This window comes from Tiliqua scincoides, chromosome 2 (assembly GCF_035046505.1).
Source record: "Tiliqua scincoides isolate rTilSci1 chromosome 2, rTilSci1.hap2, whole genome shotgun sequence".
NCBI classification, from domain to species: Eukaryota; Metazoa; Chordata; class Lepidosauria; order Squamata; family Scincidae; genus Tiliqua; species Tiliqua scincoides.
This window is the reverse complement of record NC_089822.1, coordinates 155807831-155820563: the sequence shown is the minus strand read 5'-3', so window position 1 is coordinate 155820563 and position 12733 is coordinate 155807831. Positions and strand designations below refer to the sequence as shown.

The following is a 12733-nucleotide window of genomic DNA, read 5'->3' as shown; positions in this document are numbered from 1 at the left end:
TCCCCCTTGCCGGCCTCGGGTGGGCGCCCCCCTCTGCTTCCCTGGGGAGCCCCCTGCGAAGGATGCACTGCTGACAGCCTCCCCAGCCAGGCAGGCGGGCAGCCCTTCCTTCCCGCCACTCGTCTGGTGCCGGCGGGAAGGAGGACGCGCTGAAGGAGTTTGCGGTCGCCGCCGCCGCTCTCGCCTCTCCTCCTCCCCGAGCCAGCCGGCGGAGGCTTGGGAGGCGCATGGGGCGGGGGACCACCGCGCTCGCCTGCCCTCGAAGAGCGTGAGGAGCCCGGACCTGCCTCGCAGAGCAGGGGATGCAGCCCGCCGCCCTCTAGTAAGTAGCCCCGCTTTGTTTACCTCCTCCCTCCTCCTCTGCCTGCGCAGCAACAGTCGCCGGGAAGAGGCGCTCGGGCTGCCCGCGCCGTCTCGCCTCCATGTCACGCCTCCGGGCGGGGGGGGGGTGCCCGAGCGCGCTCCGACCAGCCCCGGGCGCCCCTTCCAAGTTCCCAGCCCCGCCGGAGGAACTTTCTCAGGCGCGCCCCTCCCGTTTCGGAGCCCCCTCGTCCTTGCCCCCCTCGTCGGTTCCACAGACCCCCCCCTCTCCCTCCCTTCGGTGGGGAGGAAAGGAGCCCCTCCCTCCTTGGGGCTGGTGTTTGGGGCGTCTCAAGGGCCGAGGGACGCCGCCTGGCTCCCCTAGGAGTCGCCGGGTGTCGTCCTGACAGCCCCCTCGAGCACCTTGCGTAACATCGCATGAGGCAGCAGGACACTTTGCATTTATTTTTGGCTAATCCATAGGCGACCTTTTTAAGCTGCATTTCCCCCCCTTTTTTGCGTGTCTGCGCTTGAGCCCTGGAGGGAGGGAGGGAGGGAGGCTTGTCCCGGTGACAAATGCCTTCTTCTCTCGCTGTCTCTCCCCCCCCCCTTCTCCCCACGCTGCTTCTTAGCTCTTGGCATTTACCTCCATCCTGCTCTTTTAATTGATCCTGATAACGCTTTCCCCCCCCTTCCAACTGTTGCTGCGGGAGGACCTAAGCAAGAAGGGAAATTAATTCATCATGATGATGATCTTTTAAATATATGTGACCCAGGTTGGGAAAAAGAAGCGGTTTGCCAGATAAGAGTTTTAGAATGGCTATTTATTCACCCTCATCCAAACTCCCCAAGAGTAGTGGGAGCTTCTGGGTGAGATGGAGAGGGAAAAGGAGTGATGGAGAAAGAGACTTTGGGGGAGGAGGGGAAGGAGTAAGGGAAATAGAGACAAGCCATGGCAGTGAAAACTGAAGTAGCTGGGGGGAGGGGGGAGGATTGCATCACCACTTCCCCCTCTGTGTTGTATCTTTCTTGTCCTGGCTGAGTGACAGGTGTCGATTTTCCCCATTTCCCTCCTGTTCTTTGCCACACTCTCAATTCTTTTCTGTGGTTTGCCTGGGAAAATCAACAATCCTTGTGTGTCCCCTTGACTCTGCATACTCCCCACCCCCACCTTCATTCATCTTCATTGGCTTGGCTACTTGATGAATTATTTTATACTAATAGTAGTGGATATGATCCAGGCCATCTTAAGCCATTTTTTAAGTCCCATTGATTTTAGTGGGGTTTGTGTATGGCTGCTGTCCTGTGAATTGGGAGTAAGTCTCTTTGAAATTATAACAGGAGGCATCTGTGCTCTGGTGCAGTTCCCATTAATTTCAACGGAGTTTGCACAGCATAACATCCTGAAGGGTTGTGTCCTGAGAGGTTATCTTTACAAGTGACTCTTACAGCAACTTTTCTATACCGTTCTTCGACTCCTTTTCTCCCACCTATATTTCTTCATGCACTCTTTCTCAACCCACACTTCACCTTGGTGTGATGGCAACTGCAGGCTTACAACAGCACCAATAAAATTATGGCTGCCAGCAGGTGTGACTTGATTATTGCTCTTATGTGTTTTCTAAATTGCAATGTACTCATAGAATAAATAATTCCTCCACTTGGAACTTTGCATGAGAAATGTTGGGAACGGTGACAAAGTGGATGGATGAGGTGACATGCTTGACTGGAATAGAAGTCCTGCAAAACATGATGGGAGAGATTTCTGGGGTCCAAAGATGTTGGCACTCTGTTTGGAAAGTGTTAGCTCTTGGGCTCCGAGGCAGAAAAATGGGCAGCACTTTTTTTTTTTCCTGAGGCTTCATAAACCTTTCATACTAGCCCTGCTGCCAGTAGCAAACTTTCCAGGATGTCAAGGCTGGGTCCCCCATTTGTGCTTACAGCCCTGGGAAGGGGAGACTACAATAAGCAATGGTGTACTCTTGAAAAGGCACCTGGATATATTGCCAGCCTCTGCCTGACCTCAGGAGGGGCCATGGGTCTCTGAAGTGCCTTGAGCTGACCACCCTTCGTACAGCAGCAGAGGCTGTTCAATCCATTCGACCCCTAATCTCCCTTTTAAATAATTTTCCTAAATAAGGACTTATGTGATGCTTATTTGTTGGGCTTTAGGAAATATGGATTAAAGAGGCTATATTTCGTCCCTCTTTTTAATACACTTTTAGAAAGTACCATCAGGGAGAAAAAAATCTGCAGCATGCAGAAAAACCAGGCTGGCAACCCGAAACCACATCAGCCCATCCTCACATGCTGTATTTCTTAGGGAAAGAAGAGAGCTGGCAGAATTGATGTTGTGCTGCACAGTCACTAGGATAAGGAGGAAGGTGGACCCAGGAATGCAGGTCCTGAGGAAAAACTGTGACCCTGTCATGCACCTCCTTACAGCTCTTTAAAAATAATTTGGGAGTCTGCCCCTATCTCTTATAGCTTACCAGTATTTATATCCATTGTCATGCCAGTAGAGTATCTTGGGACAGAGCACTGTTAGTTCATGTTTGGAGCTTCTGAGTTCCTTATTTGCCCTTCTGTGCAGTGCTTGGGTTGATATGTGTGTCTGCCTGGGTTGGGATCCTTCAAATGCAGGAACCAGCAGGACAAGCTGGTTCTTTCAGCAATAATTTGGATGTGCATCAGTCCTGGACACTGATTTTATCCCTTTCTCTGGCTGTTCATCTTTCAGGTATTGTTTTTTGCCTAAATCTCCCCATTTCTGCCTTCAATTGCGCTTCCAGCCTCCTATTCTCTTCATTTGCTTTATTTCCATCATCTCCTCAGTATTGCTGAAATTCAGCCAAGTATTTCAGGCCTCAACCCTTTCAGCAGCTGATCCAACAGGACTCTTCTTTCATTTAATGTGCTACCTCCAATAATCTCTTTAACCATCAACCCCACAATATCACGGGCTTTTCCTATCCTCAGACTGCAGTGCTGGCCCATCAATATGGCCAACTGAAGCAGTGGCCTCAGGCAGCATATTGGCCAGGGGCATTCACCTTCATCCATCTTCTGCTCCTTCTACTCCTTGGACTGGAAAAAGGAATAGAGCAGAAGAGAAACTGTGGAGGAGAGTCTGGTACATCACCAGATAGAAGGGGTGCAGCATTTGGCACACTGCCTCGGGCACCGGGACACCTTGGGCCATCCCTGTAAGAAAGTCTTGCAGAAGCTTTTGCATGGACTTTCTCCAGTAAAATGCTTCAGGGGACAGATTACTCATCTTGCAGCTCCCCTCTGAAATATCTACCACATCTAGTCTGCAGATGCAGAAGGTGGGCAGGGGAGTCTGTTGGGGGAAGGTGGAAACAAGGGTGTTCTAGTTCAGTGGTTCCCAAACCTTTTAGCACTAGGACTCACTTTTTAAAATGGTACTCTATTGGGGCCCACCTAACTTTATGAGACTGAAAAAAGTTGTGATGTACCAGCTGCTCAAGACTCTGTTTTACTGGGTGGGGGGCACCTTCTTGTGCATTTGGTGAGCTCCACATTCATAGGATTGGGGCTGTTCTAGTGGGATTGCGTTCCCCTCAGCCTGCCCTTGAAAGTGGATGAAGGCACATTCACCTGCTCACAAGTAAATGTGCATGTGCTGCTTAGTTTTGGCTTCCATAGGGCTCAATATATATTCCCTGTCAGCTATCAGCTTGCTGGTTCTGCAACCCCACCAAAAATCAGGTCTTGACCCATAGTTTGGAAACCACTAGATTAGTGGTTCTCACACATTTAGCACCACTTTTTAGAATGAAAATCCTGTCAGGACACACTGGAAGTGATGTCATGACCAGAAGTGGTCATGTCTTTACTCAGCGCGTGGTCGGTCTGTGGAACTCCTTGCCACAGGATGTGGTGCTGGCGTCTAGCCTAGACGCCTTTAAAAGGGGATTGGACGAGTTTCTGGAGGAAAAATCCATTATGGGGTACAAGCCATGATGTGTATGCGCAACCTCCTGATTTTAGGAATGGGTTAAGTCAGAATTCCAGATGTAGGGGAGAGCACCAGGATGAGGTCTCTTGTTATCTGGTGTGCTCCCTGGGGCATTTGGTGGGCCGCTGTGAGATACAGGAAGCTGGACTAGATGGGCCTATGGCCTGATCCAGTGGGGCTGTTCTTATGTTCTTATGTTCTTAAGTGACATCATCAAGCAGGAAAATTTTTAACAATCCTAGGCTGCAGTCCTACCCACATTTACCCAGGAGCAAGTCCCACTTACTATCATTGTTAAAAGTATATACATAGTAGCTTGTTAAAAGGACAGGTCCTGGGAGGTGGGAGGTCCAGGCTAGCTGGGAGGTCCTGGAGGCCAAATTTAGGCTTTTAGGCAGGAAGCTGAAAGCCAGGACCTCAAAGGTAGCGTTCTCTGAAGTGCTACCTGTTCCACGCGCAGAGCCAGCTAGGCAGGCGGAGATCAGGGGTCTCAATGCGTGGATGAGACGGTGGTATAGGGAGGAGGGGTTTAGATTCGTTAGGCACTGGGGAACGTTTTGGGACAAGCGGGGCCTGTACAAGAGGGACGGGCTCCACTTGAACCAGAATGGAACCAGACTGCTGGTGCATAACATTAAAAAGGTGGCAGAGCAGCTTTTAAACTGATCCATGGGGGAAGGCCGACAGGAGCCGAGGGGCATCCGGTTCGGGACTCCTCGTCCCTATGGGATGAGGATGGGGAGGTTAGAGAACAACAAGACAAAGGCAGAGTAGGAGATGAAATTGGGAAAGGTAGCGTGATGGGATGTGATAGACGGTTTGGCACACTGAGAGGATGCAGGGACAAAGGAGCGTATAAGCAGCCCATCCTAGGGCATTCCGTGTACAAATGCTTTTATGCGAATGCCCGAAGTCTACGAGCAAAGGTGGGAGAACTGGAATGTCTAGTGACAAGGGAAAACATTGACATAGTGGGCATAACGGAAACCTGGTGGAATGCGGAGAATCAGTGGGATAACGCAATCCCGGGCTATAAACTCTACAGGAGGGACAGGCAGGGGCGTGTTGGAGGTGGGGTGGCCCTTTATGTTAAGGAAGGGATAGAATCCAGCAAAGTAGAGATTGAAGGTGGGTCCGACTGCACTGTAGAATCTCTGTGGGTTAAATTACCAGGCTTGTGCAGCGATGTAATACTGGGGGCGTGCTATCGTCCTCCAGACCAGAAATCGGATGGGGACCTTGAAATGAGGAAACGGATCAGGGAGGTGACAAGGAGGGACAGGGTTGTAATCATGGGGGACTTCAATTATCCTCATATTGACTGGGTCAATTTGTGTTCTGGTCACGATAAGGAAACCGGATTTCTTGACATGCTAAGTGACTGTGGCTTAGAGCAGCTAGTCACGGAGCCCACCAGAGGACAGGTGACTCTGGATTTAATATTGTGCAGTATGCAGGACCTGGTTAGAGATGTAAACGTTACTGAGCCATTGGGGAACAGTGAACATGCTGCCATCCGTTTTGACATGCACGTTGGGGGAAGAATACCAGGCAAATCTCTAACAAAAACCCTTGACTTCCGATGGGCAGACTTCCCCCAAATGAGGAGGCTGGTTAGAAGGAGGTTGAAAGGGAGGGTAAAAAGAGTCCAATCTCTCCAGAGTGCATGGAGGCTGCTTAAAACAACAGTAATAGAGGCCCAGCAGAGGTGTATGCTGCAAAGAAAGAAGGGTTCCACTAAATCCAGGAGAGTGCCCGCATGGCTAACCAGCCAAGTTAGAGAGGCTGTGAAGGGCAAGGAAGCTTCCTTCCATAAATGGAAGTCTTGCCCTAATGAGGAGAATAAAAAGGAACATAAACGGTGGCAAAAGAAATGTAAGAAGGTGATACGGGAGGCTAAGCGAGACTATGAGGAACGCATGGCCAGCAACATTAAGGGGAATAATAAAAGCTTCTTCAAATATGTTAGAAGCAGGAAACCCGCCAGAGAAGTGGTTGGCCCTCTGGATGTTGAGGGAGGGAAAGGGGAGATAAAAGGAGACTTAGAGATGGCATAAAAATTAAATGAGTTCTTTGCATCTGTCTTCACGGCAGAAGACCTCGGGCAGATACTGCTACCCGAACGGCCCCACCTGACTGAGGAGTTAAGTCAGATAGAGGTTAAAAGAGAAGATGTTTCAGACCTCATTGATAAATTAAAGATCAATAAGTCACCGGGCCCTGATGGCATCCACCTAAGAGTTATTAAGGAATTGAAGAATGAAGTTGCAGATCTCTTGACTAAGGTATGCAACTTGTCCCTCAAAACGGCCATGGTGCCAGAAGATTGGAGGATAGCAAATGTCACGCCTATTTTTAAAAAGGGAAAGAGGGGGGACCCGGGAAACTATAGGCCGGTCAGCCTAACATCCATACCGGGTAAGATGGTGGAATGCCTCATCAAAGATAGGATCTCAAAACACATAGATGAACAGGCCTTGCTGAGGGAGAGTCAGCATGGCTTCTGTATGGGTAAGTCTTGCCTCACGAACCTTCTAGAATTCTTTGAAAAGGTCAATAGGCATGTGGATTTGGGAGAACCCGTGGACATTATATATCTGGACTTTCAGAAGGCATTTGACATGGTCCCTCACCAAAGGCTGCTGAAAAAACTCCACAGTCAGGGAATTAGAGGACAGGTCCTCTCATGGATTGAGAACTGGTTGGAGGCCAGGAAGCAGAGAGTGGGTGTCAATGGGCAATTTTCACAATGGAGAGAGGTGAAAAGCAGTGTGCCCCAAGGATCTGTCCTGGGACCGGTGCTTTTCAACCTCTTCATAAATGACCTGGAGACAGGGTTGAGCAGTGAAGTGGCTAAGTTTGCAGACAACACCAAACTTTTCCGAGTGGTGAAGACCAGAAGTGATTATGAGGAGCTCCAGAAGGATCTCTCCAGACTGGCAGAACGGGCAGCAAAATGGCAGATGTGCTTCAATGTCAGTAAGTGTAAAGTCATGCACACTGGGGCAAAAAATCAAAACTTTAGATATAGGCTGATGGGTTCTGAGCTGTCTGTGACAGATCAGGAGAGAGATCTTGGGGTGGTGGTGGACAGGTCGATGAAAGTGTCGACCCAATGTGCGGCGGCAGTGAAGAAGGCCAGTTCTATGCTTGGGATCATTAGGAAGGGTATTGAGAACAAAATGGCTAGTATTATAATGCCGTTGTACAAATCTATGGTAAGGCCACACCTGGAGTATTGTGTCCAGTTCTGGTCGCCGCATCTCAAAAAAGACATAATGGAAAAGGTGCAAAAGAGAGCGACTAAGATGATTACGGGGCTGGGGCACCTTCCTTATGAGGAAAGGCTATGGTGTTTGGGCCTCTTCAGCCTAGAAAAGAGACGCCTGAGGGGGGACATGATTGAGACATACAAAATTATGCAGGGGATGGACAGGGTGGATAGGGAGATGCTCTTTACACTCTCACATAATACCAGAACCAGGGGACATCCACTAAAATTGAGTGTTGGGCGGGTTAGGACAGACAAAAGAAAATATTTCTTTACTCAGCGTGTGGTTGGTCTGTGGAACTCCTTGCCACAGGATGTGGTACTGGCGTCTAGCCTAGACGCCTTTAAAAGGGGATTGGACAAGTTTCTGGAGGAAAAATCCATTATGGGGTACAAGCCATGATGTGTATGCGCAACCTCCTGATTTTAGAAATGGGTTATGTCAGAATGCCAGATGCAAGGGAGGGCACCAGGATGAGGTCTCTTGTTATCAGGTGTGCTCCCTGGGGCATTTGGTGGGCCGCTGTGAGATACAGGAAGCTGGACTAGATGGGCCTATGGCCTGATCCAGTGGGGCTGTTCTTATGTTCTTATGTTCAGATCTCATTGATAAATTAAAGATCAATAAGTCACCGGGCCCTGATGGCATCCACCCAAGAGTTATTAAGGAATTGAAGAATGAAGTTGCAGATCTCTTGACTAAGGTATGCAACTTGTCATAGGTCTGCAATAATAATAATTTCCCCAAATGCAGTCATATACCATGGTAGCATCAAGCCTAATATATTAAAAATAAAATATTGAAATGAATGGGGACTCACCTGAAATTGGCTTGCGACCCACCTAGTGGGTCCCGACCCACAGTTTGAGAAACACTGCACTAGATGGTTCCCAGAACAGATGAATCGCATCTGGAGTGAATGGAATTGGCTATCCACAGCCTTATTGCTGTTTGACTTCTGTTTTCCCAGTTTATACTCTGTATGGATCATTCTGAGCATCAACCTGCCTGAATGCTAAGATCATCTTCTGAGAGCCTCCGCTAGGTATACCAGCCTCCAGAGGTTAGGCAGGTGGCAACTGGACAAAGGTTTTGATGCCCTTGGAATTTGGAATGCCCTTCTGGGAGGCTCATTGGGTGTCTACTCTTTCATTCTTCTGGAACCTGGCAAAGAGCTTTTTGTTTTCCTGGGTCGCTTTCATATTTAGTTGATTATGATTTAGTCTGCCTGCTGTATTTAATACTTGCCATGTTGTTTTTCTGTTGTTCATCTTATTTTATATGTAGTAAATTTAAAAAAAAAGTTATTTATTGAGAGCACTCATGCTGAAAGGTGGTATACAAATTGACTAAATACATAAATCTAATGGATCAATGCTGTGATGGGGCAATACAAGACAGCCTTATCATTTTGAGGAGATGGTGAGAATGTACCTTTTTTTATCAATCCAGGTGCACCCCTAATAATAATAATACAGGTATTTATATACCGCCTTTCTTGGTCATCAGATTTCTCCAGACTTTAATTCAAGGCAGTTTACATAGGCAGGCTGTCTAAATCCCCATAGGGATTTTTACAATTAAAGAAAGGTTCTATCTTTCAAGAACCACACAACATTTCAGATGGAACTTTTGGGTCTGTATCACTTTCTGGCCTCCTCCCACACAAGCTGGCAAGCAGCTCCTTACAAAGAGCAGGTGGAATAACTCGTCTTAGCTTGTCAGCTGCTTCAAGGTCTCCCCGTTCATGGTGCCGGTGGCCTTGAACTGGCGACCTTCAGATGTTATCTTCAGGCAAATGGAGGCTCAACCCTCTAGACCAGACATCTCTTATTTGTTGCTGCGCTACGTATGTATAGCAGCTCACCAAGGGCTTGCCTTAAAACATTTTGCCCGACAGAATCGGCTCATGCACTTTGGTGGTCCCTGCACTGGCATGGTGAGCAGATTGCCTGCTACTGCAGCTGGAACCTCAGCGGTTTGGAGGCCGGTAGGGTGAGTGGAGTGTGTGTATTGTGTGTCTACCCACCCCATGTCCAACTGGCCCAAAATGGGCATCCTGGAAGCAGTTGGCTGTGACGTCATCATGTCACCACCAACTATTGTCGGTTGCTGTGCTTTGCGCGTGGCACCACCAGTGCTTGGCTCACTACGACTGTGTGATGAGTGGGGGGCCCTGTGGGGAGGGTGAGGATACATGAGAATGCTCCACCTTTGACCCTGCCACTCCTGGGGCTGACCCAGAGCTCACCCATTTTTGTGCCAATTAACTAGAAAGGCAAACTGATAGATATAGTTCCTGTCCACGTTGGAGCTATGAATTTATTGCCTGACTGCCCAATCCTATATAAAAATATTCCATTGTGTGTGTTGTTGCAAATATGCTGTAAAGCACTTTGCAGCAGTGCAGGGAGCCTGTGTGTTGACAGGAAGGCCAGAGCCAGCGGAGCGAAGGAAACCTGCTGGACCAGGTAAGTTCAGTGCAGGGCCAGAGAAAGGTAGGAGGAGATGGGAGTGGGGGTGGGTGTATCTGACCCGGGAGAGGGGCAGGATCAGCAGCGCTAGTGTGTGCCATGTCCTAGCCCCCTTCCTGGGCCTGATCCACCTGCATGGATCAGCTTAGACTTACGCCAGCAATATTGCTGGTGCAGGTCCAAGTTGACCCATTGCGGCAGCTGGGCCTTACCTTGGGCAATGGAGCAAATGTCCCCAAGGAGATCTCCAGCAGCTGAAATTCCCCAACGGGATGCAGCATAGTCCGTGCTGGCACTGTTGCATCACCATGGGAGGATTTAGTTAGGATTGGGCTGTGGGTTTATCTTTTGCTAGCAATGTAGCCTGTCAGTACGGTAATCTGCAACCACAAGCTTCAGTTAGTAATATCTGTATGAGTTCATGGGTACTGAATACGCTTTCTGTAGTATCGTCTCATACCAAAGCCTGTTACTTCTGTAAATCCTACAAGTAATTCATCATGTGATAGTGTAAATCCTACAAGTAATTCATCACGTGGTAGTGTAGTGTAAATGTGGTGTAAATCCTACAAGTAATTGAGCAGTAGTGTAAATCCTACAAGTAATTCATCATGTGGTCGTGTAATGAGGTAGAAAGAAGGGATTTTACCACTTCAGATTGCAAACAGAGGGAGCCATTTTTGAAAGTACTCCTTATTAACTTCATCCAATTCTCTGCAAGTAGAAAATGAGCATTGCTGGGCAACAAATTATGTTAGACCTTTTTTTCCTTGATATGCTAGTTTTCTTGTGCAGATAACTTTTTTTTATTTACAGGGGGAGCACTGGCGTCGCTAGGGTTGTGCGGGGGGTGCGGGCCGCACGGGTGACGCGCCGGGGGGTGATGTGCCCTGGGGGGAGGACGTGCTAACATCGCGGTGTTAGGAGCTACCCCGTCAGGCCATACACCGTTGGATGCTGAATGGCCAGCGGAGTGCAGTGCAAAAAACAGAATTGAAATAGCTCCTTTCGTTCAAAGGTTATGGTCAAAAAACCTGGAAGGAAAAAATGCATGGAGCCCTATGGAAAGTAAAAGTGAGCCGTAGCGCACGTTGCCCTACTTAAGGCAGGCTGAGAGGCAGGCTGAGAGGACTCCAAAGAGGTCAGAATGGTCCTGATCCAATGAATGCAGCCCCAAAAAACACAGAGAAGGAGGTCCCCCCTCCTAGCTGCGAGTCTGTGGAGCCCTATGGAAAGTGAAGCAGCCTCATGTCGCTTTTACTCATGAGTAGGCAGTCGTGCCTTGGCTTGTGATCAGGCCAGGTAAAGGGGAATGTGAGAACACCAGAATGGTCCAGATTCGATGGAGCTAGAGTGCAACAAATGTCCAGAGGCAGCCTCCCCCCCCCCCCCCCCGCTAAAAAGGTCAAAAAAGTGACTTGAACTGGTAAGGGGAAAGTTTTCTGTTTTGCACTTGCAAAGCCAGGTGGGCCTTTATCTTGATGTGCCTGAAATAGAAGAACTTTAAGCTGGGCACTGGGGAGGGCTGGAAATCTCACTGATTCTTTTTTTTGGGGGGGGGGGTCCTTATTGCAGGCAGACTACAGAGTAAGCTCCACTATGGGACTTACTTCAGAGTAGACATGCATAGGATTGGGCTCACAGGCTGCAATCCTACCCACACTTTCCTGAGACTAAGCCCCATTGACCACAATAGGACTTACTTCAAAGTAGATTCACTTAGTGGAACAGGACTGGCTCCCCCTTATTTAATTATTTCTTTTATTTTAATTTAATTATTTATAATTATTTATTTTAATTAGCTAGATGATGTCACTTCTGGCTATGACATCACTTCCAATGGGTCCTGGACAGATTGTCATTCTAAAAAGTGGGTCCCAGTGCTAAAAGTTTGAGAACTGCTGCAATAAGGTGTTAGTAAGTTGATACGGGTGTGTGTGTGTGTGAGAGAGAGACTCTACAAGTTTTCAAAATCACTAAAATCAGAGTTTGGAGGAATAAGACCATCATGCTATATATCAATCAATGCGTAATTTCATGCAGAATGCAATGAAACAAACCACATTGAAATATCTGTGTTATAACAAAAGGTACAGCCAAAAAACCGGTGGAGGTGGGGCAATGGTACATCACCATGCCCACTTGGGGCATTGCCCCGCCCACTACATGGGCGCAGGCCTCCCGCACCGGGTGACTCGAATTCTCATGACGCCACTGAGGGGGAGTATTTTCAGAATGGTACCCTACTTGCAATCTGAAATGGGACAAACAATTTTACCCCCTCATTTTACTGCTTGTGTATGAGGGATATTCTTTCCACACAGCCTTGTGTGCCTTCTTGATAATTATTGCTGCTTTTTTTGCTCATGAATGATTTCCTTGTGGTCAATTTGGTCTTGACTCCAAAGCCAGCCTTTGAGTGATGGGTCCTGGCTGTGCTGTACAAGGTAAATATCCAGAAAAGCTGGGTGTGCAGTAAATTGGAATATCTGCGACCTAACAGTATGGATACAGCACCGTTAACTAGATAACTCCTGTGCATTAATTGAATCAATGACTAGTTCCTCCTCTGATGCTGTTGTGTAAGAATGGCAAGAGCTCATATCCATATTATACAAAAACTGACATCTGAAACTTAGATGCACCACCTCTCTCTGCATGTGCCCTCGTAGATGAGATTTAGGAGAATCTCGCAGTCTGGCCCC

At 48.2% G+C, this 12733-nt stretch overlaps 1 protein-coding gene across 1 annotated transcript in view; it reads left to right on the top strand.

Moving 5' to 3' along the window:
- The first annotated feature begins 260 nt into the window (after nt 1-260).
- GRIN2C (glutamate ionotropic receptor NMDA type subunit 2C) overlaps nt 261-12733 on the top strand; it is a 98622-nt gene continuing 86149 nt past the window's right edge. The window contains exon 1 of the mRNA XM_066613597.1: nt 261-322. The gene's annotated coding sequence lies outside the window, so the exon portion shown is untranslated. The remainder of the gene's footprint in view (nt 323-12733) is intronic.